The sequence below is a fragment of the Mastigoproctus giganteus genome, chromosome 9, assembly GCF_048544385.1.
Source record: "Mastigoproctus giganteus isolate SK-2022 chromosome 9, ASM4854438v1, whole genome shotgun sequence".
NCBI lineage: Eukaryota > Metazoa > Arthropoda > Arachnida > Uropygi > Thelyphonidae > Mastigoproctus > Mastigoproctus giganteus.
Window position 1 is genome coordinate 227,952,556 of NC_143583.1, and position 27,265 is coordinate 227,979,820.

Below are 27,265 nucleotides of genomic sequence, written 5' to 3' on the forward strand. Positions count from 1 at the left end.
AGCTATGCTTTAATCCAACAAAGTGTTCGGTATTACAGCTATTACACCTGGGAAACAGTAATCCCAAAATAACTTATTCATTTGCTGGAGTTCAGCTAAACCCAGTACTGGAGGAAAGTGACTTGGGTGTTACGATATGGTTAGACATGAAATTCTCTGAGCATTGTAAACAGGTGCAAAGAAAGCCCATGGTGTCCTATCAATGATCTATCGAACTTTTGAAAGTAGCGATAGGGACGTGATAATCCCATTATATAAGGCTTTTGTTAGACCACACTTGGAATACTGTGTTCAAGTATGGAGACCGCACCTAAAGAAAGACATCGAGCTTCTTGAAGGGGTGCAAAGACTGGTAACTTGCCTGGTGAGATTGGCAAAAGGGCGTCCTTATGAAGAAAGACTTCGAATATGTGGGTTGTAGAGTTTAGAAACTAGACACCTTAGAGGAGATTTGATTGAGGTGTTTATAGCTCTGAGAGGCATCAGTAAAATGAATGAGGATGAAATTTTCAAGATTATAAATGATGCTAGAACTAGGAGACATAAATTCAAGTTATGGGGGGGGGGAATGTTTAGATTGGACTGCAGGAAGTTTTATTTTAGCCAACGAGTTATAAATTACTGGAATAAGTTGCCTACATAGGTGGTAGAGGCTGACAGTTTGGGGAAATTCAAAGGTCATCTGGATAGTACCTTCTGGTCAGAGAAGCGCATAGGATGATAGGTTTAATTTCCTTTTCTTTTATTAATTATTATTATTTATTATTATTAGTTAACAGGGAGTGAATGATATGCTTGCTTGCTACAAAGAAATTTATGATGAAAAGAAAAAGCCACCATCCACTCATCCATTAATATGTTCTTTTGTAAGGTTGAGCTGCTTCTAAATCTCCACAGCCCTCAACCTCAACGCAGCAGCGTACTTATCAGCTGAAGATGTCAATTCTGGAAAGAATGGTTGAGAGGTAAAACTTACTAATGCTATGCCTGTCTCTTTTTTTTTTGTAATTTTATAATTTTTCCTACACGAGATAAAAAAAATTGAATAAACAAATCTATTTACATGTTCATTTTCTTTCAGACATTTCTTTTTTTGACTCAATCAATTCCATGAGCACAGTTGCAAATGCTGCACAAGCATGGGGAAATTATTATTATTAGCCATATGGTGCAAGGAAGCCTGAGGCATGTGTGTGTGTGTGTGTGTGTCCAGCTCAGGTGTGCCATACTCGCCAAACTCAACCTTAACGTAAGTCGGGGAGTTCCTGTAATTAATACCTAGTGTCTGTAGATTTACCCTTCATAACTTGCTGCCATTGTTATACAGTACAACATATACTACGAACTAGATAGCATAAGGTTTAATGTAAAACTAGATAGCGAGTATAATAGTATCAATTCATCAGTAAAATTTACTAATCTTATTATATTTCATTATCAATTAAAATGGAATTTTTTAACTAAATTCTTTTATCACCACCTAGTTTTTGCAAACATAACATTATAAATTAATCATATAACTTGACAGGAGATAAGAAAATCATAACATAACTTGGAGATAATATTTGATACTGAAATACATATATACAGTGGATTCTGGTTATTTCGGTCACCGGTTAATCGGGGTATCCGTTTATTGGGGCAAATCTTAAAAAACAGAAACCAATGGAGAGAATAGCCAGGGTTTACTTTGCTTAATTGGGACAGCATGCCATTTAATTGAGGCAGGAGACCTCAGCACTAGAGATTACCCTACGATTGTCTCTGACGGTACCACATGGTTCGGTCGTAATTCTGGAGTTCACAACCATAAAACAATAAACACAATTAGCATTGGTAGAGGCATATGATGCAAGAAAGCAAGCTTATGCAGCATCAGCCAGAAAAAAAAAAAAAAAAACTTCCACTCCGTTCGTTCGAAATACCTGTCCAGCTGAGCCTTAAATTTATTTAGGCTATCAACTTCCACAACAAGGGATGGAAGTCTGTACCACCAACCAACTACCCGCTGGCTAAAGGCAAATTTCCGCACATCTACCTACATCTGTCTTTCCTCAATTTGAATTTATGCCCTCTCAGGTGATTATTCTGAACAAGAGGAAGAATCCCATCAGCATTGAGTATGCTCAAACCATTCAAGGCTTTATACACCTCTATCAGATCACCTCGCTGGTGCCTAGTCTCCAGACACTGTAATTTGCAGAACTTAAGCCTTTCTTCGTAAGAGCAACCTTTTGTTCCATTCACTAATCTTATTGCCCTTCTCTGTATTCGTTCCAGCAGTACATCCATCTTGAAATGAGGCCTCTAGACCTGTATACAGTATTCAAGGTGTGACCTGACCATTGCCTTATACAAGGGAATAATCACCTCCTTATCCCTACTAGAAAAATTCCTGTATATCAGTGACAAAACACCATGAGCTACTCTTGCAGCACCATGAGCTGCATTGCTCAGAACTTCATATCTGCCTGCACAATTACCCCCAGGTCCTTTTCATTCTCTACCACTGCCAGTGTAGTACCAAAGTTGATACGTTGCCCTGGGGTTGCTGTTTCCCATATGTAGTACTTTACTTTTGTCAATGTTAAACTTCATTTGCCACCTCTCAGCCCATCTGCTCAACCTTTCCAGAACCTGTTGCAGCTGCATAGCATCAGTAGTGTCCTTAACAACCCTGCCAACCTTTGTATCGTCTGCAAACTTGGACATTAAGCTTGATATACCATCCTCAATATTATTTATAAATACAGAAAACAATAATGGACCCAACGCTGAACTCTGAGGGACTCCACTAATAACATTAGTCCACGTTGAGCAGTGTCCATTGATTACCACTCTCTGTCTTCTCCCCCTCAACCACCCCTTTATCCATAGCAGCAATTTGCCTCCAATGCCACACTGCTCCAATTTGTGCAGCAGTCTTCCATGTGCAACAGTATCAAAAGCCTTTCTAAGATCCAAGTATATAATATCAAAGTTATTCCGTGCATCCAGTTCTTTTGTGACTGCATCATAGTATCCTATCGAAGTGGTCAGGCAAGACTTCCCTTAACAACACCATGCTGTGTCCGAGCCATAATTGAAGTCTTGTCTAGATGATCCTGCAGTGCTTCTTTAACCAGTGCCTCCATTAATATTTCTGGAACAGAAGTTAAACTCACAGGTCTATAATTACTTGTGTCAGCCTTTGATCCTCCTTTGTGAATTCAGGTCACATTTGCACAACTCCAGTCTATGGGTACTTCCCCTGAGTCCAAGGAAGCTCTCATAATTATGGCTAAGGGTTTGCTTACTTCCTTTGCTGCCTCCTTTAATATAACTGGATAGATCCCATCCACCCCAGGTGCCTTTCTTGTGTTTATCTTCAACAATTTCTCCTCCACTTTACTCTCAGTTATTACAAAATCATCTAGCTCACTGCCAGAGTCTACTTCACCTCTGGCATTCCCCTTCCTGAATAACTCCTCATGTGTGAATGTAGATGCAAAATATTCATTTAGTTTGTTAGCTATCTGAGCAGGATCATCAACAGTTTAACCATCAATATCAAGTGGACCAATCTGATTCATCCCCTTCCTTCTAGAGTTTACATAAGTAAAGAACTCTCTGCTGTTTTTCTTTGCATCCTTTGCCAAAGATTTCTCGTAATCTGCCTTCGCCTGCCTAACCTCCTTTGTAACTTGGTTACAGATCAACTTATATCTATCATAGGCTTCTGTGTCACGTGTTAATTTATATGGATCCCATGCATTTTTCTTCTCTGCCATAGGTCTCATTAGTTCATCTGTCATCCATTTAGGCCTAAATCTTGAAGAATATTTCTTAGTTGGTATGTAAAGCCTAGTAGCTTCCAAGATAAGTTCTTTGAATGCTTCCCATTTTGAATTTGCTGCTGGTAACATCATCAGTTGGTCCCACTGTATGGAATTTAAATACTGTCTCAGATCTCCGTAGTCACCTTTATGAAAGCAAAAACCCATCCCTTTACCCCTGATGGTAGCTACCTCTTTGAGTAAATCCCACTTCAGCACACTGTGATCACTGCCACCTAGTGGTTCCTTCATCTGCAGATTCTTAATGCATGAATAATCACTACTGATAATCAAATCAAGTATATTACTCCCTCTAGTTGCCTCCCAAATATGCTGATGTAGAAAATAGTCATCTAATAAATCCACAAAAGCTTTGCTAGTGTGTGAGTGACCAGCCACCAAATTCCAGTCAATATCTGAGAAATTAAACCGACCCACCTAACTCAGAAATATCTGAGTTAGGTGGGTCGGAAAACTGCTAGATTGGGGGGATACAAGGACTAATAGATTAACAGTAGCCACTGGCAGAGGTGAAAGTGATTCTTGCACTGCTTCTATTGGAATGAGCCGCAGCCTGGAAAATAAGATGCAGGATATTTCAGAGACTGCTGGGAATCATTGGGGTACAAGTAAACACATGGGTTGTGTTAGGGTAGCTAAGAAAAGGAACAGGTGCATGTATACTTGTGTGTACACCAATGCTAGGAGTTTAGTAAATAAATTTGATGAATTTGAGGTATTGCTCAAAACATCAAAGGCAGATATTGTGGGGATTTCAGAGACGTGGTGTCACACAGATATAAGAAATGCAGAACTGGAATTTGGGGAGTACAATGTGTACAGAAAGGATAGACAGGATAGGAAGGGAGGAGGGGTTATGCTATTAATTAAGAAACACATAAAATCCAAGGAAGTGAAGCCAGTCGACATCGCTGGACAGTGCAGTGTCGAGTCAGTTTGGTGTGACATAAGCATTGGGAGATCAAAATTGAGAGTAGGAGTGTGCTATAGGCCTAATGACTCTGATGAGTATAATAAGAAACTGTTCGGAGAAATAGAGTGGGCCAGTAAATCAGAGAGTCTTATAATGGGGGATTTTAATTTCCCAGATATTGACTGGAATTTGGGGGCTGGTCACTCACACAGTAGCAAGGCTTTTGTGGATTTATTGGATGATTGTTTTCTACATCAGCATGTTCGGGAGGCAACTAGAGGGAGTAATACTCTTGATTTGATTATCAGTAGTGATTCTTCATGCATTAAGAATCTGCAGATAAATGAACCACTTGGTGGCAGTGATCACAGTGTGCTGAAGTGGGAGTTACTCAAAGAGGTAACTACCATTAGGGGTAAAGGGAAGGGGTATTGCTTTCGTAAAGGTGACTACAATGGACTGAGACAGTATTTAAATTCTATACAGTGGGATCAACTGATGATATTGCCAACAGCAAATTCAAAATGGGAAGCATTCAAAGAACTTATCGTGGAAGCTACTAGGCTTTACATACCAACTAAGAAATATTGTTCAAGGTTTAGGCCTAAATGGTTGTCAGATGAACTAATGAGGCATATGGCAGAGAAGAAAAATGCATGGGATACATACAAATTAACACGTGACACGGATGCCTATGATAGATACAAGTTGATCTGTAACCAAGTTACAAAGGAGGTTAGGCAGACGAAGGCAGATTACGAGAGATCCTTGGCAGTGTTGCCAACTCTTAATAATATTTCCCGCTAGCCGCATACTCAAAATCCGCTATTTTTAGCACTTGACCCGCCAAATTTTTTAAATTTTCATTTGTTTGTACTTTGTAGTGAATAAAACAAACAAACAAATAGTATATATAAATAGTTATTTATTTTTCTGTTTTTAATATAAAATCAATATCTAAAAATCTAAATTAATTTCGAAATTCAATACCTCCTCATCATATGCTTCTTGTGTACCTATTTTGCGAAGCACTTCTTCAGGTAAAACATAATTTTTACAACACTTTTCAACTCTTTTGAGCCCGTATCGTACTAATAAGATTGCATTAACCGTGCCAACACTCATTCTGTTGCGTGTTTTGTTTTTTACTAGATTTAAGTTGCTGAATATTCTTTCCACATCTGCATTGGATAATGGCAAAATTAAAATACCCAATGCAAATTCGCTAATTTCTTTAAATGGATTTTTACCGCTTGCATCTCGATATTTCGAAACTTCTGACCAAAACTTCATTGTATTGTAGATGTTTTCCCATTTAACGAGAGTAATGTTTATATACTGTTGCTCAATTTTTTCAATTTCTACTTCAGATAATTTTAAATTTTGTAATAAATTTATCAGTGGTTCGTTTTGTTGCTTTAATATATTGTTAACTGAGACATTTTTTTTAATTCTTTTATGTTGCCCGGAAGGCGTTGTTTTAATTGTGGATACAAATCAATCAAGAAATTACGGCATCTCTCTCTGTTATTGCCATTTCATCTGTTGTTGTTGTGATAAGTTTATTCATTATTAATTCATTTATTTTTCTTTCAAATTGGTAACCTAAATATGGCTTAGGGTCTAAATAATTATTAATGTCCTCTTCTATCCTTTCAATATGTGTATTTGGTAAAAACATTTTATTGGCAATCATCGACAATAGCATGTTTAAATCATGTAGTAATAATGTAGGATCGGCAGTATTTGATTCAAAAGATTTGTTTACTCTTTGTACTTCAGATAAGATAGGTTTTAAAATAAAAGATACGCTAAATTACTTTCATCTTTGAACATTGAATAAAGAAGTTCTGCAGTATAACATTTGTCAGTCAAACGAGTTATTTCAAAATGGGCTTTTAATTCAATATACTGTTCTAAAATTCTTGTTATAGCAACTTCAATGGATAACCACCTTGTTTGACACGAATGCACTATCTTTTTCGGATCTGCACCATCGTTTATGGCACTGTATAAATATTTGAATTGATTTTGTCGGCTGGTGGATTTACTAAACGCACGATTTTGCATTGCACGAGGGTTTCTAGGAATACAACTATCGTGTTATACGAGGACTAACTATACTAAGATATTATTACACTGTGGTTATTAGAAATAATTATTACTTATTACTCTTATTACTTATTGCTCTGTGGTTATTAGAAACGTTGAAAGAGATGTCGGTAATTCGGATCGCATTTCTTGGAAGCCAAACAAATACGACGAAGAAAAATTATCCAATGCCATTCCTTCGCTGTTTCAAAAAAAGGCGTCATTAGAATTTTTTCCACATTTTTAGATTTGATTCAACAATTTAAAGCCATGACCCAATGATCAGGTCGTTTGACCGCGAGCGTAACTACGTAAAATTGTTGGGGTTCTCCTCAGGGAAATCCAGAATAATATAAAACCGATTCTTCGCTTTATAAAAAAAAAAACTATGAAATATGATATCCCTACTATTTCAATTATGAATTATTTTTATTGTTAATTAAATAATTAATTGAACAATTAATTTAATATTTCTTAATATAAATGTTACATTGCCAAAATACATAAAATGCTAAACATTTATACTCTTCCCGCTAAAAAATCCGCTATTTCATATTTTTATCCGCTAAACCTGAAGCAATTCCGCTAAATCTAGCGGGAAAACCGCTAAAATGGCAACACTGATCCTTGGCAAGGGATGCGAAGAAAAACAGCAAAGAGTTCTTTACTTATGTAAACTCTAGAAGGAAGGGGATGAATCAGATTGGTCCACTTGAGATCGATGGGTCAACTGTTGATGACCCTGCTCGGGTAGCTAACAAACTAAATGAATATTTTGCATCGACATTCACACATGAGGAGTTAGTCAGCGAGGGGAATGCCAGAGGTGTATTCAACTCTAGCAGTAAGCTAGAGAATCTTGTAATAACTGAGAGCAAAGTGGAGGAGAAATTGTTGAAGATAAACACAAGAAAGGCACCTGGGGTGGATGGGATCTATCCAGTTATATTAAAGGAGGTAAGCAAACCCTTAGCCATAATTATGAGAGCTTCCTTGGACTCAGGGGAGGTACCCATTGACTGGAGATGTGCAAATGTGACCCCAATTCACAAAGGGGGATCAAAGGCTGACACAAGTAATTATAGACCTGTGAGTTTAACTTCTGTTCCCGGAAAATTAATGGAGGCACTGGTGAAAGAAGCACTGCAGGATCATCTAGACAAGACTTCAGTTATAGCTAGGACACAGCATGGTTTTGTTAAGGGGAAGTCTTGCCTGACCAATTTGATTGGATACTATGATGCAGTCACAAAAGAACTGGATGCAGGGAATAACTTTGATATTATATACTTGGATCTTAGAAAGGCTTTTGATACTGTTGCACATGGAAGACTGCTGCACAAATTGGAGCAGTGTGGCATTGGAGGCAAGTTGCTGCTATGGATAAAGGGGTGTTTGAGGGGGAGAAGACAGAGAGTGGTAATCAATGGACACTGCTCATCGTGGACTAATGTTATTAGTGGAGTCCCTCAGGGTTCAGTATTGGGGCCTTTATTGTTTTCTGTATTTATAAATGATATTGATGATGGTATATCAGGCTTAATGTCCAAGTTTGCAGACGATACGAAGGTTGGCAGGGTTGTCAAGGACACTACTGACACTATGCTGCTGCAACAGGATTTGGAAAGGTTGAGCAGATGGGCTTCGAGGTGGCAAATGAAGTTTAACATTGACAAATGTAAAGTACTACATATGGGAAACAGCAACCCCAGAGCAACGTATCAACTCTGTGGTACTACACTGACAGTGGTAGAGAATGAAAGGGACCTGGGGGTGGTGGTGCAGGCAGATATGAAGTTCTCTGAGCAGTGCAGACGAGCTGCAAGAGTAGCTCATGGTGTATTGTCAATGATATATAGGAATTTTTCTAGCAGGGATAAGGAGGTGATTATTCCCTTGTATAAGGCAATGGTCAGGCCACACCTAGAGTACTGTATACAGGCCTGGAGGCCTCATTTCAGGAAGGATGTAGAGCTGCTGGAACGAGTACAGAGAAGGGCAACTAGATTGGTGAATGGGACAAAGGGGTTCTCTTACGAAGAAAGGCTTAAGTTTTGCAAATTACAGTGTCTGGAAACTAGGCACCAGCGGGGTGATCTGATAGAGGTGTACAAAGCCTTGAATGGTTTGAGCATGCTCAATGCTGATGGGATTCTTCCTCTAGCTCAGAAAAATCACCTGAGAGGGCATAAATTCAAATTGAGGAAAGACAGATGTAGGATAGATGTGCGGAAATTTGCCTTTAGCCAGCGGGTGGTTGGTGGGTGGAACAGACTTCCATCCCTTGTCGTGGAAGTTGATAGCCTAAATAAGTTTAAGGCTCAGCTGGACAGGTATTTCGAACGAACAGAGGGGTGAAGTGGAAGTGGTTATTTTTATTTATTTATGTTACTTTTTTTTTTTTTTGGCTGATGCTGCATAAGCTTGCTTTCTTGCATCAAATGCCTCTACTAATGCTAATGCTAATGCTAAAATCCCCCATTATAAGACTCTCTGATTTACTTGCCCACTCATTTTCCCTGTACAATTTGTTATTATACTCATCAGAGTCGTTAGGCCTATAGCACACTCCTACTCTCAATTTTGATCTCCCAATGCTTATGTCACACCAAACTGACTCAACACTGGACTGTCCAGCGATGTCGACTGGCTTCACTTCCGTGGATTTTGTGTTTCTTAACTAACAGCATAACTCTTCTTCCCTTCCTATCCTGTCTATCCTTTCTGTAGACATTGTACTTCCCAAATTTTAGTTCTGCATTCCTTATATCTGTGTGACACCACGTCTCTGATATCCCACCCATATCTGTCTTTGATGCTTTGAGCAATACCACAAATTTATTTTCCAAACTCCTACCATTGGTGTACATGCAAGTATGCATGCACCTGTTCCTATTCTTAGGTACCCTAACACAACCCATGTGTTTACTTGTACCGCAATGACTCCCAGCAGTCTCTGAAACATCCTGCATCTTTTAACACTGCCTCGATAGCATCAGCAAATATTCTTGCACCCTTTCTATTTAAGTGTATTCCATCCCTGTAGAAGCAGTCTCTCCTGTTAACAAGTACAGACCGGGCAGAAAAAAATTCTACCCCTTGAGCCTTGCACAATCTTTCCATGGCCGAATTGATCGACAAGGCTCTCGCCATATACTCCTTCCTATCGTGTCTGGGCAGAATTGCAGACACTTTCAAATTCAACCCTAATTCATGGCTTTTTTTCAACAGTGATCTGTACTTGTTAAGTAATTCTGCCGATCTCCTACTCTTAATATCGTTAGTGCCAACGTGTACAACTATATCACCTTTTGTGCCCTTGAAAGATGATATCCACTCTACAACGTCATCAACCTTTGCCCCTGGCAGACATACCCTGGTCCTGTTCCACCTATCCTTTTTACAAAGCATGTTTCCCGTTTCCCTGACAATAGAGTCACCAACAACTACTAGTTCCTGTGGGACCAGCGCATTCTGCCTTGGGGGTTGCCGCTGTTTTGCGTGTTGACCAAGTGCAAGCTGTGGTGTTGATGTGGGAAGCTGAGAGCTTGATGGGCCCATCAATTTAGATTCTTCGAGGGCATCCACCCTGTCCTTCAAGCTCTCATATAGGCCCATAACAACGCAGAGTTGTTGCCTGATTTCATTACACTCCTTGCATCGCGCATACACACAAAGACATCCCCCATGGCAATATCATGTCCCGTACGCGATTGCTCCACAAACATCATGCAAGCAGTGCATTTTAAAAGGCTGTGATTCAGAGGGCAACTGCCCCCCTCAGTTCTCCTCTGGGCGCCTCCGTAGCCAGGTGGGAAGGAGCAGTAGTGCATAGCACACGCTTCTTGATTAGACCGGGGTTAGAGCCCGTCACCACCAAATATGGACGGTGCGGAAAGGTCAGGGAATGACCACCGCATATCCCGGAGCAATATAGCCTTTAGTTGCTAATGCTCCTAAAAACAAAAAAAAGAAAAAAAAAAAAAATAAAAAGTTCTCCTCCGAGCCACGGCACTCCCTTTAGCTTTAGCCTTTTTCTTTGCTGCTCTGGTTTGAGTCATGATTTTGATTTAATTTTAATAAAATTTCAATTTCAGTACAAAAGTATAACCCTAAACTTGTATCCCAACACAGTTATAACGCTATATATATTTTTCAGTATCAAGTATTTTCTGTGAGTTCCATTTATATAACTTCCGTATCAAGTTATGTATTAATTAATTATGTTACGTTTGTAATATAAGTCGTTATATGTATTTAGTTAAAAGTACAATTTAATTGACAACCAAGTTTAACAAAATGAATAGATTTTACTGATTAATTGACAATATTATATTATATACTATACTATACTTACTAACGCTATCTAGTTCGTATATAATGTATCGTATAACAAAGGCGGCAAGTTACGAACAGTAAATCTATGGACACTTAAGTATTAATTAACTTCCAAATCTAGCTGTCTCAATTCAGAATAAACTAACGATCCTGACTAGGTCTATAAGATACTTATAGAAAATAATTTGATGTAACAATTGGTCAATAAAGCGGCTAAATATGGCTAAAAACTTCTCGTTCACAGGAGTTGCAACTTGTAACACATGGATTTGATATCCTTATCGATACTTTTATGCAATTGCAAGGCTGAGTAAATAATAAATACACCAGATTAATCAGAAAATCACAAAATAATGCTATACTACTAAATTTAAATCAAGAGTTTTAGAAAAACAATTTCAAATCAATAAATAAGAAAATCCACTTAGCGGCTTTGAACACATCTGGCTCCCACTAGCCTCGTCAGCAGACTCGAATAGCATTAGCATTAGTAGAGGCATTTGATGCAATAAAGCAAGCTTATGCAGCATCAGCCAAAAAAAAAAAAAAAAAAAAAAAAAGAAAACAGAAAAAACCACTTCCATTTAACCCCTCCTCCGTTCATTCGAAATACCTGTCCAGCTGAGCCTTAAATTTATTTAGGCTATCAACTTCCACAACAAGGGATGGAAGTCTGATGGGCACTCGTAATGGTCTAATTGAAAATAGATGATTTAGTTGTACATAAACTAGTAAGTTCATAATAATAAACTGAAGACTGAATAAAACCTTGATCTATGTTTAAATATTTAAGATCATCTTAAAGTAACTCTTGTACATACCTCAAGAGTTCTTATGTGTTACCCCAACTGGACATATTATCTAGATGTTTTGAGGGCAGAAACGTTTTAAGTGAGCAGGTAGCTAATGCCAGGGAAGCGAGGCTAAAAAACTTCAAGGGTTGTGTTAGGGTTGTTAAATATACAAGAACAGTAAGTCTTAATTGTTTATATAGTAATGTTAGAAGAGTCGTCAATAAAATGAACAAATTCGAACTGCTGGTTAAAACAAGTAACGCGGACATAATAGGGCTTACGGAGATGTGGTGCCACCCAGAAATTGGGGATAATGAGTTTCAGTACGGCTTGTATAATGTATTTAGGAAGGATAGGGTAGATAAAAGGGATGGTGGGGTAATGTTTCTTATCAGATGCAGCCTGAGTGCGACGACAGCTTTCCCGGATTCAGTCATTTCACATGCTCGTATAGAATCTGTATGGTGTGAGATAGTTGAAAACAAAGGTATAATGCGAGTAGAAGTAATCTACAGACCAGGTGATTGTGAAAATTATGACGGAAGCCTCTACATGCAAATGGAATGGGCAAGTTGTTTTTTTTTTTTTTTTTTTTTTGGTTTTTAGGAGCATTAGCAACTAAGGCCATGTTGCTCCGGGATATGTGGTGGTCATTCCCTAACCTTTCCGCATCTTCCGTATTTAGTGGCGACGAGCTCGAACCCCGGTCTAATCAAGAAGCATACGATACGCACTACTGCTCCTTCCCACCTGGCTACGGAGGCGCCCGGTATGGGCAAGTAAGCGTCAATGTCTTATTATGGGTGATTTCAATTTGCCTCTAATTGATTAGACTAAATGGGAAGGAAACTCGACATGGGAAACAAAATTTTTAAATCAACTAGATGACTGTTATTTGTATCAACATGTCAGGGAAAGTACTAGAGAAAAGAATATCCTAGACCTCATCATCACCCATGAATCAGATGACATAACAGGGCTGACAGTAGAGGAACCAGTAGCAGGAAGTGATCATGGAGTTCTACGGTGGATGATGATGAGAGACAGGTAGCAGCAGTAAAAGGCAAAGCAATGGGTTTTAATTTCAGAAAAGGAAATTACGATGCCTTAAGGTACTACATGGCCTCTATTAACTGGGTAGATATCGCGCAGAGAATGAATACATTTGAACTGTGGTACGCTTTTAAAACATTAATCACAGATGACTTGAATGCGTATTTACCATTAAAAAAAATACTCCACGAGGAGGGTTCCAAGTTAGCATTAGCATTAGTAGAGGCATTTGATGCAAGAAAGCAAGCTTATGCAGCATCAGCCAAAAAAAAAAAAAAAAAAAAACCACTTCCACTTCACCCCTCTGTTCGTTCAAAATACCTGTCCAGCTGAGCCTTAAACTTATTTAGGCTATCAACCTCCACCACAAGGGATAGCAGTCTGTTCCACCCGCTGGCTAAATATAGTAAGAACTCATTCCTAGTTCTTGTAGTTTTCCGTTTCAGATAAACAAAAGGAAAAAAAGTCAAATTTAGCATGAAAAGTGCCTAAATGACATTGTTAGACTGTTATGTGACAAATTTGTGTATTGTGATATAAAGCATTTTGCCCTCAGACAACAATCAGTGCATTTACAAAAATGTAAAATAAATTCACCAACATTATAATAAAATTAGACTGTGATGTATATTTATATCTGACACTGGTCTTGCTGAATATTTCACGACTATCTATTTACTGATATTTCTATAAGCATGATATCAGTCTAAATCAACAGTTCCCAAACTTTTTTGCCTCATGAACCCCTTTCAACTAAGCCTATCACTAAGCCTGTATTCTCTGAAATCTTATAATAGTTCTGAATTTTTATTATAAAATATTTCCAGTACTACTTTTTTATAAGCGATATTGCATAATAATATAAAATTAAGATTATTATTAAATATAATACCACTCTTATACCATGTGAAATTAATAATATAGTTTAGTAAGCTATTCGCCTAAACTATTACATTAAGGTAACATTTCAGGTATCTTACCAATACCCATCATCAGAATGCACATCAAGTTTCTGGGAGCATCTGCTAGAGGGGTCTGTCAGCAGCATGGTCTGATGATGGGTATCGGTAAGATACCTGATATGTTACCTTAATGTATAATAGTTTAGGCAAAGAATAGCTTAATAAACTATATCATTAATTTCACATGGTATAAGAGTGGTATTATATTTAGTAATAATCTTAATGGAAAACAACCATGTAACGTCCTTCCCTAATTACACAGAGTGTTTCAAAAGTGATGGTCAATAATATAAAGGTTAACCATACACACTACAACATGCAAAAAAGGCCTAGTAAACATGGGTCCTTAAGTGAACCATTTTCAAGATATTGCACATTTCTAGTTGGGATCCACCAACTCTGTACAGTTGTTTGTTTGGGTTAGGTTATACTCATTCTCTCCCTTTCCCCCTCTCTCAATGCTCTGAAGTGCCTCCGTAGCCAGGTGGGTAGGAGCAGCTGTGTGTAGCACACGCTTCTTGATTAGACTAGGGTTCGAGTCCGTGACCACCAAATACGGAGGATGCAGAAAGGTCAGGGAATGACCACCGCATATCCCTGGAGCAATATGGCCTTAGTTGCTAATGCTCCTAAAAACCAAATAACAAACAAACAAGCAAACAAACAGTGCTCTGAGACGTAGCAGGCATACTAGTATTTGTCAAAGGATAGTCAATATGGAAAGAGGTTACAGCAGCAAAGCTTATGCCGACATGCACTTCATGTGCGGTAAAGCCAATGGCAGTGCACTAGAGGCTGTACATTTATACCAAGAAGCATTTCCCTGTCGAAGGCAGCCCAACAGGCGCACATTCATCAGGGTACATCTCTGGTGAATGTGCCTTAAAGAACATTCTTTCTTGGGTGTTAGAAAGAATAGAACAAAATCCAGGAATTTTGACAAGTAGGGTTGCTCAGCAAGAGTCATAGCAGTGTGTGTGTGGTGAATTGTACTGAGTCATAGCAGTGTGTGTGTGTGGTGAATTTTACGTCGCAAATTCTGTACCCCTACCATATACAGCATGTACAAGGTCTCAGCAGTCCAGACTACCCTCCCAGGGTGAACTTCTGTCAGTGGATGCAACAACAGTGTGTCCTGAATCCCCAATTTTAAAACAACATTTTGTTCACTGATGAAGCTGGGTTTACTTGTGATGGTATTTTTAATTTTCATAACTGTCATGTTTGGTCAAATGCAAACCCTAATGCAATTCACGAGTCACAACATCAGCAACGTTTCTCATTGAATGTCTGGGCAGGACTACTAGGAGACACTAATTGGACCAAACTTTCTGCCAATCAGGCTAACAGGAGAGCTGTATCTTCAATTCCTGCAGAATGTTCTTCCAGACCTCCTTAATGATGATAATGTTCCACTTCAGCAATGTCAGAATATGTGCTTTATGCATGATGGTGCACTGGTGCATTTTGCTCCAGTTGTGACTCTATCTAACTAGAAGGTATGGACAATGGTGAATAGGTAGAGGTGGGCCTGTAATGTAGTCTCCCAAATCACCAGACTTAAATCCTATGGATTTTTGTACTGTATTTGGGATCATGTAAAAAGCTTGGTGTACACTTCTGACATCAACAGTTTGAGGAATTGCAGCGTCAGATTGAAGGAGCCTTTCAGCAAATCAGAAATGACCCAGGAATGCCTGAGGATTCACAACTCAATGCAGAGAAGGCTACAAAGCTGTGTATGGATGCAAGGACAGCATTTTAAACACCTTTTGTAACATCCTGTAACATGTAATATCTGTAAAATCCTGTGGCGTTGAAACCAAAAATTAAAAATGTGTTATCTCATGTTTAATAAAACCACCCTTAGCAAAGGATTCACAGTTTTTTGCTAAACTAGTGCTCCCATAGTCAGTGGCAGATTTTAACAGAAAATGGGAATTATCTCAAATGGTTCATTTGCTGCCCGATGTTCACTGGGACTTTTTTCATATTTTAGTTTGTACTTTTTACCTTTAAATTATTGACCATTTTTGAAACATCCTGCATAAAATTATTATTAAGTGCCTATACATAACAATGGTCTTTGAGAATGAAAACATATTTATTTAATACTATACACTATAAAATAATTAGCATTAGTAGGGCATATGATGCAAGAAAGCAAGTTTATATAGCATCAGCCAAAAAAAAAAAGAAAAAAAAAACCACCCTTCCCATTTCACCCATCCATTCACATTCCAAATGTATGTCTAGTTCTGCCTTGAACTTAATTTAAGTTGCTCATCTCCACTACAACAGAAGGAAGTTTGTTCCAACTGTCAACCACTCACTGGCTAAAGGCAATTAGCCACACATCTATTCTACAGTTGTCTTTCTGCAATTTGAATTTATGTCCCCTCAGGTGAGCAATCTGAGCAAGAGGAAGAATCCCATTAGCATTCAAGGCCTTATACACTTCAATTAGATAACCTCGCAGGTGCCTAGTCTCCAGAAGCTGCAATTTGCAGAACTTAAGCCTTTCTTAGTAACACCAACCCTTTGTTCCATTCACTAATCTCTTTGCTCTTCTTGTTACTCATTCCAGCAGCTCTATATCTTTCCTAAAATTAGGCCTCCAGACCTGTATACAGTACTCAAGATGTGGTGGTCTGACCATTGCCTTATACAAGGGGACAATCACCCCCCTTATCCTTGCTAGAAAAATCTGTATATCATTGACAAGACACCATGAGCTACTCTTACATCCTTTTTGCACTGCTCAGAAAACTTCATACCTGACTGCACAATTACCCCCAGGTCCTTTTCATTCTCCCTACCCTGAGTCTAGTACCATCCATTTGATACGTTACTCTGGGGTTACTGCTACTCATGTGCAGTACTTTACATTTGTCAATGTTAAACTTCAGTTGCCACCTCTCAGCCCATCTGCCCAACTTTTCCAGATCCTGTTGAAGTAGCATACTATCATTACTGTCATTAACAACCCTGCCAACCTTTGCATCATCTGAAAATTTAGACATTAATCCTGATATACCTTCATCAATATCATTGATAAATACTGAAAACAACAATGGGCCCAACACCGACCCCTGGTGGACTTCACTAATAATATTAGTCCATGAAGAGCAGTGTCCATTGATAACCACTCTGTCTTCTCACTCAACCATCCTTTTATCCATTGTAGCAACTTGCCCTTAATGCCATACTCATCCCATTTGTACATTAGTCTTTCATGTGCTACTGTATCAAAAGCTATCATAAAATCCAAGTATATGATATCAAAATTATTCTTTGCATCCAATTCCTTTGTGACCACATCATAGTATCCAAACAAATTTCTCAGACAAGACTTCCCCTTAACAAACCCATGCTGTGTCTGAAGTAAAATTGCAGTCTTGTCTAGATGATCCTGCATCGCTTCCTTAACCAGTGACTCCATTATTTTCCCTGGAACAGAAGTTAAACTAATAGGTTTGTAATTAACCGTGTCACCCTTTGATGGTAGTTGCACATTTAAGTAAATTCCACATCAGAACACTGTGATCACTGTCACATAGTGGTTCCTTTATGCAGATTCTTAATGCAGGAAGAATCATTGCTGATAATCAGATCCCTCTGGCTGCCTCTTGAACATGTTGTTGAAGAAAAACGTCTTCCAATAAATCTACAAAAGCCTTGCTAGCATGTGAGTGGCCAACCCACAAGTTCCAGTCAATATCTGGAAAGTTAAAATTCCCCATTATAAGATATTCTGATTTACTGCCCACTATTTCTCTATACAGTTGTTTGTTATACTCAGTAGAGTCATCAGGCCTATAACACATACTCTCTATAATATATAGAGAATATGAGTGAGTTGAGAGTATGAACTATAATTCATACTCTCAATTTTGTTTTCCCACTGCTTATGTCACACCAAACGGACTCAACACTGCACTGTCCATCCTTGTCAACTGGATGCATTTACTGAAATTTTGTGTTTCTTAACTAACACCATAACCCCTCCACCCTTTCTGTCCTGGTTATCCTTTCTATGCCCGTTGTTCTCCCCAAATTCCAATTCTGCATTCCTTATATCTGTGTGACACTTGTTTCTAATATCCCAACAGTATCTGCCTTTGATGTCTTGACTAGCACCTCAAAGTCATCAAATTTATTTACTATATCCTAGCATTGATGTGCATGCAATTATACATGCACCTATTCTTACTCTTAGTTACCATAACACAGACCATGTATTTACTTGTTCCATGATGACCTCCAGCAGCCCTTGAAGTCCCCAGTACCTTACTTTCCAGGCTGCTGCTCATTCCAATAGAAGCAGTGCAAAAATCACTTTCATCTCTGCCTGCAGCTTGATTACAGACTAATTTATATCTGTTGTAGACATCTGTGTCTCCTGATAATTTATATGCATCTCATGCATTTTTATTCTCTGCCACATGTCTCATTAGTTCATATGACATCCATTTAGGTCTAAACCTTGAACATTATTTCTTAGTTGGTATGAAAAGCCTAGTAGCTTCCAAGATTCCTTAAATGCTTCCCATTTAGCAATTTGCTTTGCTTAAATCATCAGATGTTCCCACTGTATTGAATTTAAAAACTGTCTGAGACCACTGTTGTCACCATTACAAAAGCAAAAACCCTTTCCTTTGCCCCTGATGGTAGTCCATCTTTGAGGAAATTCCACATCAGTATATTGTGATAACTATCACCTAGTGGTTCCTTTATCCACAGACTCTTAATGCATGAATAATCACTGCTGATTATCAAATTACTCCCTCTGGTTGCCTCTCAAACATGCTGCTGTAGAAAACAGTCAACCAATAAATCCACAAAAGTCTTGCTAGTGTGTGAGTGACCAAACCACAAGTTCCAGTCTAAATCTGGGAAGTTAAATTCCCCCATTATAAGACAATCTGATTTCCTAGTCCACTCTATTTCTCTATACAGTTTGTTTTACTCAGTAGAGTCATTAGGCTTATAACACATTCATAATCTCAATTTTTTTTTTTTTTTTTTTGTTTCCCACTGCTTATGTCACACCAAACTGACTCTACACTGCACTGTCCATCCATATTAACTGGATGCATTTCATTAGATTTTATGTGTTTCTTAACTAACAGCATAACTCCTCCACCCTTTCTATCCTGTCACTGTCTGTGATATCCCAACAATATCTGCCTTTGATGTCTTGACCAGCACCTCAAAGTCATCAAATTTATTTACTGTACCCTAGCCGACTGGGCTAGCCAGGTGGATAAAGTGCCTGCCTGGCAACCCAAAGGTCGTGGGGTTGAATCCCGCCTCGGGCTTGGATCCGAGTAAAATGCAAAAACTTTGCGAGGTGCATTATGGTTATAGAAGCCTATGCGCCTACAACTAACAAAAAAAAAACTATACCCTAGCATTAGTGTACATACAATTATACATGCACCTGTTCTTACTCTTAGTTACCATAATATAGCCGATATATTTACTTGTTCCATGATGACTCTCAGCAGTCCTTGAAATCCTTAGAACCTTGCTTTCCAGGCTGCTGCCCAGTCCAATAGAAGCAGTGCAAGAATCACTTTCACCTCTGCCTGTGGCTACCGTTAATCTATTAGTTTGTGAATCCCCCCATGCTAGCAGTTTTCCGACCTTGCATATTCTTGCATCTAATATTCTTGCATCCTTTCTATTTAAGTGTATCCCATCCCCGTAGAAACAATTTCTCCTGTTAACAAGCACAGACCATGCTGAGAAAAATTCTACCTTGCACAATCTCTCTAGGGCCGAATTGATTAATAAGGCTCTCATCATATACTCCCTCTTATTGTGTCTAGGTAGAATTGCAGACAATTTCAAATTTAACCTTAACTCGTGATTTTTTTTTTCAACAGTAATCTGTATTTGTTAAGTAAGTCCGCAGATCTCCTACTGTTAATGTCATTAGTGCCACTGTGTACAACAATATCACCCTTTGTGCCCCTAAAAGATATCTGCTCTACAAGTCATTAACTTTTGCCTCTGGTAGACATATCTTGGTCCTATTCTAACATCTTTTAATATCCAATATAAAATAAAAATGAAAAAACTTTGAGTCTGTTGATTCACTACAAACTGGAAAAATTTACATTTTTCGTATGATTGGTCTCTGAAGGTAGTCTGAAGTGAGCTTTTCATACTTAAGTTATGTTTTTTTTGGAGAAAACATAAGTGTTGTCTCAGTTTTTAAATTTTTTTATTGTAGGTCATTACAGGGGCACTAGTGAACACTTGGCTGCTCTTAGCAGTTAATTATGGAAATATGATCTTTTGAGTATGCATGTATGTTGACAACAGGTATCTGTGGTCTCTTCTGAAGAAATCATGCCTGTATTTCCCTTATTTTTTTGGTCCTTTCCTATTTCTTTGATTTCAGTAAAATAATCTGTTAGTTGCTGGGACAGTTTTAGTATTCTGTGAGCTTTTTGGGATCAATTCTAATTCAGTATACCATTCCCAGTCTCCCCTCCCTGCAAAAATCTATATGTCGGTTTAATTGTTTGAGTGTCACTCAAAGAAAAAGTTGGATGGACACCAAATTTGCTGCTTACATTTCATTGATCCTTGGGATAGGTTTTAACCAGTAGCGTAGCTACCCTTTTTCGGGCCCAGAGGCAAAGAACATATTCGGGCCCCTACTTAATTAATGAAAATTGCAAAAACAGGAGACAGCCAAAGACACCGGGCCCCTTAAGAGCCCGGGCCCAGAGGCAATTTCCTTGCCTGCCTACATCGTAGCTATGCCACTGGTTTTAACCCTGAACCTGTCATGCAGGATCAACAAAACTACTAGAGAATATTTCAGTAGTTCCTGTTCATCTGCTCCGCTGAAATTCCTCCTAATGGCCGTTTTTGACAATGTTTGATTTCTCAACTGAAAACTCCATAATCTGTTAATTATTGCACAATTAGGAAAAATTCAGGAACTAAGTTAAACTTAATTATATGAACATGTTGGTTGGCATCTGTTGAGGTTGAATTATTGATAAGAAGCTGAAATTTCTTCCAATCGGTAAAGTTTTCTGACTTATTTTTATTATTTTTATTATTAGAGAGAGAGAGAGAGAGAGAGAGAGAGAGAGAGAGAGAGAGAGAGAGAGAGAGAGAGAGAGAGAGAGAGAGAGAGAGAGAGAGAGAGAGAGAGAGAGAGAGATCACCAAGAAAGAGAAGAATGATGATATCCAGCTCAGGACCCTAGGTGTGCCAAACCCATACTTACCAGATGTGACATTGAACCATTGTCTGGAATCAGACTGTTGATTGCAGCAGGTGCTCCTGTTATTGACAGGCAGGTGTTCATGGGTTTTTCAGGTTTACAGGTTTTTCAGTTTGGGTTTTTCTTGCTAAGTCTAAAGGCGCCTCTGTAGCCAGGTGGGAAGCAGCAGCAGTGCAAGTCCGTCACCACCAAATATGGAAGATGCGGAAAGGTCAGGGAATGACCACCGCAAATCCCGGAACAATATGGTTATTTGGTTTTTAAAGACTTAGTTATTTGGTTTTTAAAAAAAAACCAAATAACTAAGTCTAATGGGAGTTTTAATTTCAAAAATTAATTTAAAATATACATTTTTAATATAAAAAAATGGACTTTACAGTTGTGTTCAGTAAAGATTGAAAATAACAGGACATCAATAAAGTGAACAATTTTGAATTTTTTTTTTTTTGTTTTTTACATTTTTAAAATGTATGCATGTGGGGAGTTGAAGTGGCCCTGTATGCATAGAAGAACAGTCCTTTTCACAACTGCAGATATGTTAATCTAAATTCTGATTTCGTAGTTCTACAGTTTCTCTGCTTCCCTAGCGACCCCCCATAGAACACACACACACACACACACACACACACACACACACACACACACACACACACACACACACACACACACACACACACACACACACGTATTGGTTCCACAATATGTTGGCCAAATATCAGCACAAAGAAATCTCATATAAACTGTAGTTGATTCGGCACTTATTGATTTAAGCACCAATGTAGCATAGCATTGAATACAAATTAAATTTTCTCAATGCACTTTAGTATTAGTAATGGCCGCATGGTGCAAGAAAGCCTATGGCTTATGCTGCACCAGCCAAAAAAAAAAAAAAGCCGAATAAAACAATGATAAAATAATAATAAATAAATAATACAGTGGATTCCGGTTATTTGGGCCACCCGTTAATCGGGGCAGCTGTTTATTTGGGGCAAATCTTAAAAAACAGGACCCAATCGAGAAAATAGCCAGGGTTTCATCATCATCATCATCATCAGCCATTTTCAATCCACTGCAGGGGATGAAGGCCTCTCCAGCAACTTTCCAGTTCCTTCTGTTTTGAGCACTGGCCATCCATTTACTACTCAAAAACTCATGAATTTCATCTATCCACTCCCCCTTTGTCTTCCAGGTTTTCTTCTAGCTCCTCTTGGGTACCATTCTGTTATTTTCTTAGTCCATCTGTCATCATGTCTTCGAGCTATGTGTCCTGCCCAAGACCATTTTAGTTCTTTAGTTTTGATAAGAATGTCCTTTACTTGAGTTTGCTGCCTAATCCATGTGTTTCTCTTCTTATCTAACAGTCTGATTCCCAATATAATTCGTTCCATTCTTCGCTGTGTAGTTCTTAGCTTCTCTTCCATTCTTTTGGTGAGTGCCCAAGTTTCACTTCCATAAGTCATGGTGGGGAGTATACATTGATTCATTATTTTACGTTTCAGACAAACTGGGATATTGCTCTTCAGTGTGTGACTATATTTCCTGAATGCTATCCATCCAAAATTTATTCTTCTCTTGACTTCCAGCCATTTATCATTATTACAGCTAATAACTTGTCCCAGATAAGTATATGACTCCACCTTTTCAATTACTGCTCCTTCAATCATTATTTCTTTTTCCGTGGCATACTTGTTCATCATTACTTTTGTTTTAGCCATGTTCATCTTTAGTCCAAAATCCTTACTAACTGTGCATAACTGATTAAGATTTTCCTCTAATTCTTTGGGATCGTGGCTTATGACCACAATGTCATCTGCAAATTGTAAATGGTTTAGGTACTCTCCGTTCACATTGACTCCGTTCTGCGACCAGTCTAATCTTCTGAAAGCTTCCTCAAGGGCAGCAGTAAACAGCTTCAGAGATATTGTCTCCTTGTCGAACTCCTTTCTCGATTTTAAATTTGCTACTGTCTTTGTCTAGTCTAATAAAGGATGTAGCACTCTCATATATTTTCTTCAAAATCATAATATATGGAGTATCTATGCCTTGTCTTTCCATTGCCCGAAACATTGCTTTATGCTGTATGGAGTCAAACGCCTTTTCATAATCCACAAATGCCAGGCATAATGGTGTTTTATATTCATTTGCTTTCTCCATTAGCTGTGATATTACGTGAAGGTGATCCCTAGTTGAGAATCCTGTCCTAAAGCCAGCTTGCTCTTTCGGTTGATTCTCATCAAGTATTCTTTCTAATCTGTTAGTAATGACCCTTGTGAACAACTTGTAGATATGGGATAACAAGCTAATTAGTCTATAATTTCCAATTTCTGATTTATCTCCTTTCTTATGCAGCAAAAGTATGATTGCATTATTCCACTGCTTAGGCATCACACCTTTTCTAATGCACTTTGTGAAGAGCCTTGCCAGTTTTTGTGTTATGTCTCTTCCTCCCAATTTTAACAACTCTACAGTAACTTCATCTTCTCCCGGGGCTTTCCGATTCTTCATTTTCTTCAATGCATGTTCTACCTCATCAGGAAGAATATCGGGTATGTCGTATGTGTTGCTACTTTGCAATCCATGTTCCCAACTGCTGGTATCATTCCCTCGCTCCTTGTATAATTCTCTATAGTAGTCTTCTGCTATTTGAATTATGCCTTCTCTGCTGTTTATAAGTACACCATCGCTATTCTTCAGTTTCAATATCATTTGTCTTTCTGTATTACTGCTCATGGCTGCTGATTTAAATCCTTTGTTTTCCCTTAATGCCTGTTCTACTTTTCTTGTGTTAAATCTTCTTATGTCCTCTCTGAGTCTCTTTCTAATGGCTTTGCATAACTCAGTATACTCAATTTTCTCCCTGTCAGTGTTTTTCTTGCTCTTCATTTGTCGTCTTCGGTTCATCATGACAAGTGTTTCTTGACTAATTTTTTCTTCTTTGGATTTCTGTTTCCCTATAGGTTTCTTGGGCTTTTATCACTTTCAGAAAGTTGTAATATTCCTCGTCGATATCTTGGTCCTGAGCAGTCTGCAGAAGCTCAAACTTGTTCTTAAGTTCCAGTACATACTGCTTTTTCTCCTCCTCTGTTATTTCAAAGACCTTTGTATTATTTACTCGAGTCAGATTTTTCCTTTCCTTTCCTACATCTATATCAAGTGTACATCTTACCATTCTGTGATCACTTCCAACATTTACCTTATTCAGGACGGTAACATCATTCACAATATATCTTCTGTTAGTGAGGATGAAGTCAATTTCATTAGTTGTTAATCCATTTGGACTGTTCCATGTCCACTTTCTGTTCACCCTTTTCTTGAAAAAAGTGTTCATTACTGAAAGTCCTTGAGATTCTGCAAATTCCACAAGTCTTTCACCTCTTTTATTTCTTTCACCAATTCCAAAATTTCCTATAGTTCCTCTTTCTGCACTGTTTTGACTTTTTCCAACCTTAGCATTGAAGTCCCCCATAATAATAGTGTAGTGGGTTTTCCGCTCATCTAGAAGACTCTCAATTTCAGTGTACATTTCTTCAACCTCTTCATCATCATGGCTCGATGTTGGTGCATAAATCATTATAATTTTTAGCTTGTACCTTTTAGAAATCTTGGGTTTACTTCCAGGGTTTACTTCGCTTAATTGGGACAAAATGCCGTTTAATCGGGGCAGGAGACCGAAGCACTGAAGATTACCCTACGATTGTCTCCGATCGTACCATGTAGTTCGGTCGGATTTCTGGAGGTCACAACCATAAAACAATAAAAACAATTAGCAGTCACCTGTTTATTGGGCTTTTGTGTTAGTGAAATCTGTCATAAACTGATCGTAAACTCGATCTTATTGAATTTGCGATAATACCGACAGCTGGAATTCTGTGGGTTATTATGGTGAAATGTGTTTACACTTCTATGGAATCTTCAATCATATAAAAAAAAATAATAATTTTTAACATTAACATTAGTAGAGGCATACGATGCAAGAAAGCAAGCTTATGCAGCATCAGCCAAAAAAAAAAAAAAAAAAACTCCCATTTCACCCCTTCATTTGATCCAAATGCCTGTCCAGCTCAGCCTTAAATTTATTTAGGCTATTATTATTAGCATCCACAACAAGAGATGGAAGCCTGTTCCACCAATCAACTACCCGCTGGCTAAAGGCAAATTTCCGCACATCTATTCTACAACTTTGTTTCCTCAATTTGAAACTGTGTCCCCTGAGGTTCTTAGTCTGAGCAAGAGGAGGAATCCCATCAGCATTCAGCTTGCTCAACCCATTCAAGGCTTTATACACCTCAATCAGATCATCTAGCAGATGCCTACTCTCCTGGTGCTGCAATTTGCAGAACTTAAGCCTTTCTTGGTAAGAGCACCCCTTTGTTCCCCTCACCAATCTTGTTTTCCTTCTTTGTACTCGTTCTAGTAACTCTACATCCTTCCTAAAATGAGGCCTCTATATCTGTACACAGTACTTTAGGTGTATCCTGACCATTGTCTTGTATAACGGGATAATCACCTCCTTGTCCCTGCTAGCAAAATTCCTATATATCATTGACAAGACCCCACGACCTGCCCTGGCAGCCCATCTGCCCTGTTCAGCAAATTATTAGTTTGTTTGGCTGTTTTCATTTGTTCAGTCGCAGCTGACTTTCGGAGACTTTATGGACAAGCTGCCTCCATGCTGTCCAGTCTTCAACAGCTTCTTTGGTGTCCTTCGTGCTCATGCCATTAGTACACCGTTGCAAATGGGCATGTTGCTAAGAAATTTTCATAATCTTCTCTTCATTCCTATTTTTAAAGCTTCGTAGTTTGTTACTGCGTTCTCACTTGCACGTATCGTGTTACTTGCAATTTGTGTGTGCCATGTTCTTTGTTATTGATCGCTTATCTTTTTGCTGTTTTAAATTTTAACCCCCGCGCACAAATGACAGTGAACAGAAATGTCAACTAGTTTAGTTAGCATGTACATATTACAGTACGTATTAATTCTTCCGATTATCACGTATATTCTCCCGAATTGCACGTATCGTTTAATTTTTTAATTAGTAAGGTAATAAAGGGTAAATTTGTACTTAATATATCTTTACTTTTATAGCCTGTGGATAATATTCCTCCTATTTCTGCTAATTAAAATAGCTGTTTAATTGAATTAAAATTCAATTCACAAACGTGATCACAATGACCGGCATTTATTGCACATCGTATAGTGAACGGTACTTTACAATGGTGACTCCATCGTAACGTGATTTGATTGTACACTGAACCAATTGTAAAGAGGGGGGGGGCATTGTATTTTTAACTATTTACGTGAAACTTCGGATAATTGAGGCAGCCGCTTAATCGTTCCAAAATGCACTAGTCTCAATGTGTCCCAAATAACCGGAATTGACTGTAATAATTAATAAAAGAAAAGGAAATTAAACCTATCATCATATGCACTTCCCTGACCTGAAGGTACTATCCAGATGACCTTTGAATTTCCCCAAACTATCAGCCTCTACCACCCATGTAGGTAACTTATTCCAGTAATTTATAACTCGCTGGCTAAAATAAAACTTCCTGCAGTCCAATCTAAACATTTCCCCCCGTAACTTGAATTTATGTCCCCTAGTTCTAGCAACATTTATAATCTTGAAAATTTCGTCCTCATTCATTTTACTGATGCCTCTCAGAGCCTTAAACACCTCAATCAAATCTCCTCTAAGGTGTTTAGTTTCCAAACTCTGCAACCCACATATTTGAATTCTTTCTTCATAAGGACGCTCTTTTGCCGATCTCACCAGGCGAGTTACCCATCTTTGCACCCTTTCAAGAAGCTCTACGTCTTTCTTTAGGTGCGGTCTCCATACTTGAACACAGTATTCCAAGTGTGGTCTAACAAAAGCCTTATATAATGGGATTATCACGTCCCTATCGCTGCTTGCAAAAGTTCGATAGATCATCGATAGGACACCATGGGCTTTCTTTGCACCTGTTTACAATGCTCAGAGAATTTCATGTCTAACCATATTGTAACACCCAAGTCCCTTTCCTCC

The 27,265-nt window shown here is 38.4% G+C and overlaps 1 protein-coding gene across 2 annotated transcripts in view; it reads left to right on the forward strand.

The window, feature by feature from the left end:
• The window catches only part of LOC150081157 (synaptic vesicle glycoprotein 2C-like), a 218,364-nt gene that overhangs the window by 7,220 nt on the left and 183,879 nt on the right, over positions 1-27,265 (forward strand). The window contains exon 1 of one of the 2 annotated variants that reach the window (XM_090382063.1): positions 872-965. The exons of the other annotated variant lie outside the window; for it this stretch is intronic. The gene's annotated coding sequence lies outside the window, so the exon portion shown is untranslated. Of the gene's footprint in view, positions 1-871; positions 966-27,265 lie in introns of those variants that run through there. 2 annotated transcript variants of the gene reach the window in all.